This window comes from Pongo pygmaeus, chromosome 1 (assembly GCF_028885625.2).
Source record: "Pongo pygmaeus isolate AG05252 chromosome 1, NHGRI_mPonPyg2-v2.0_pri, whole genome shotgun sequence".
NCBI lineage: Eukaryota > Metazoa > Chordata > Mammalia > Primates > Hominidae > Pongo > Pongo pygmaeus.
The window spans coordinates 187934353-187937324 of record NC_072373.2 but is presented as its reverse complement, the minus strand read 5'-3'; positions in this window follow the sequence as shown (position 1 = coordinate 187937324).

Here is a 2972-nt window from a genome sequence, read left to right as displayed (position 1 = left end):
CCAGTGCATATTCTTGGCACCTTTATCAAAAGTCAGTTGGCTGTAAAGATGTAGATTTATTTCTGGGTTTTCTATTCTGTACCATTGGTCTGTGTGTCTGTTTTTATACCAATACCATGCTGTTTTTGGTACTATAGCCTTCTAAGATATATATATATATATTTTTTGTTTTTGTTTTTGTTTTTTTTTTTTTGAGACGGAATCTCGCTCTGTCGCCCAGGCTGGAGTGCAGTGGCGCGATCTTCGCTCAAGGCAAGCTCCTCCTGGGTTCACCCCATTCTCCTGCCTCAGCCTCTCGAGTAGCTGGGACTACAGGTGCCCGCCACCACACCCAGCTAATTTTTTGTATTTTTAGTAGAGATGGGTTTTCACCAGGTTAGCCAGGGTGGTCTCAATCTCCTGACCTCATAATCTGCCCGCCTTGGCCTACCAAAGTGCTGGGATTACAGGCGTGAGCCACCGCACCAGGCCAGCCTTCTAATATATTTTGAAGTTAAGTAATGTGATGCCTCCAGCTTTGTTTTTGTTGTTGTTGTTCAGGATTGCTTTGGCTATTCAGGCTCTTTTGTGGTTCCGTATGAATTTTAGGATTGTTTTTTCTAATTTTATGTAAAATGACATTGGTATTTTGATAGAGATTGCATTGAATCTATAGATATAGATTGTTTTGGGCAGTATTGTTAACAGCATTAATTCTGATCCATGAGAATGTGATTCCATTTGTGTCCTCTTCGATGTCTTTCTTCAGTGTTTTGTAGTTTTCTTTGTAGAGATTTTTTGCCTCCTTGTTTATTTCTAGGTATTTTTTTGATAGCTATTGTAAGTGGGATTACCTTCTTGAGTTCTTTCTCAGCTAACTCATTATTTGTGTATAGAAATGCTACTGATTCTTGTAAGTTTATTTTGTATCTTGCAACTTTACTGAATTTATTAAATCTGGGAGTTTTTGATGGAGGCTTTAGGTTTTTCTAGATATAAGATTATATCATCAGCATAGAGGGACAATTAGACTTCTTTTCCAATTTGGAAGCCTTTTATTTCTTACTCTTGCCTGATTGCTCTGGCTAGGACTTTCGTTACTGTATTGAGTAGGAATGCTGAAAGTAGGTAGGCATCCTTGCCTTCTTCGAGATAAAGGGAAGGGTTGGCCAGGTGAAGTGGCACACACCTGTAATCCCAGCACTTCGGGAGGCTGAGGCAGGAAAATCACTTGAAGCCAGGAGTTCAAGACCACCCTCGTCAACGGAGTGAGCCCCTGTCTCTACTAAAAAAAAGGAAATTTAAGGAAACAAAATTTCCTGTCAAATGCTGTGGAAAATAAATTAGAAAATTTTAAAAATAAGACTTTCAGCTTTTCACCATATAGTATGATGTTGGCTGTGGGGTTTGTCATATATGGCCTTTATTATTTTGAGATAAGTTCCTTCTGTTCCTAGTTTGTTTGGAGTTTTTATCATGAAAGGATGTTGAATTTTATCAAATGCTTTTTCTTTTTTCTTTTTTTTTTTTTAAAGACAGGGTCTCGCTCTGTCGCCAGGCTGTAGTGCAGTGGCGCGATCTCAGCTCACTGCAACCTCTGCCTCCCAGGTTCAAGCGATTCTCCTGCCTCAGCCTCCCAAGTAGCTGGAACTACACGTGCATGCTACCACACCTGGCTAATTTTTGTATTTTTAGTAGAGATGGGGTTTCACCATGTTGGCCAGGATGGTCTCGAACTCATGACCTCATAATCCGCCTGCCTCGGCCTCCCGGAGTGCTGTGATTATAGGCATGAGCCACCATGCCTGGCCTATCAAGTGCTTTTTTCTGTGTCTTATGAGATCATATGGATTTTGCCCTTCATTCTTTTGATATAATAATCACATTTATTGATTTTCTTTTTTATTTTTTTTTGAGACAGACTCTTGCTCTATCACCCAGGCTGGAGTGCAGTGGCATGATCTCTGCTCACTGCATCCTCCACCTCCCGGGTTCAAGCAATTCTCCTGCCTCAATCTCTCGAGTAGCTGGGATTACAGGCACCCGCCACCACGCCAGGCTAATTTTTGTATTTTTAATAGAGGCAGGGTTTCATCATGTTGGCCAGGCTGGTCTCAAACTCCTGACCTTAAATGATACACCCACATCGGCCTCCCAAAGTGCTGGGATTACAGGCGTGAGCCACCATATATTTCCATATATTGAACCATCCTTGAATTCCCACTGTAAATACCACTTGGTCTTTGTGTATTATCTTTTTGATGTACTGTTGGAGTTAGTTTGCTAGTATTTTATTGAGGATTTTTATATCTGTGTTCGTCAGAGGTACTGGTCTATAGTTTTCTTTTTTTGTTGTGTGCTTCTCTGGTTTCGGAATCAGGGTACTGCTGGCCGTGTGAAATGAGTTAGGGAGAGTTGCCTCCTCTTTAATTTTCTGTAATACTTACCAGAGGATTGGTATTAGTTGCTTTCATATATTTGGTAGAATTTGGCTGTGTCTCCATGAGGTCCTGGGCTTTTCTTTGTAGGGAGACTTTTTTTTTTTTTTTTTTTTTTTTTTTTTTTTTGAGACGGAGTCTCACTTTGTAGCCCAGGCTGGAGTGCAGTGGTGCAATCTTCGCTCTCTGCAACCTCTGTCTCCCAGGTTCAAGCAATTCTCTTGCCTCAGCCTCCCAAGTAGCTGGGATTACAGGCGTCCGCTACCATGCCTGGCTAATTTTTGTATTTTTAGTAGAGATGGGGTTTCACCATGTTGGCCAGGCTGGTCTTGAACTCCTGACCTCAGGTGATCTGCCTCCCTTGGCCTCCCAAAGTGCTGGGATGACAGGTGTGAGCCACGGCGCCCGGCCAGTAGGGAGACTTTTAGTTACTGATTCAACCTCACTACTCATTGGTCTCTACAGGTTTTCTATTTTTCCTGATTCACTTTTGGTAGGTTGCATGTTTCCAGGAATTTACACATTTCCTCTAGGTTTTCCAGTTTGTTAGCATAT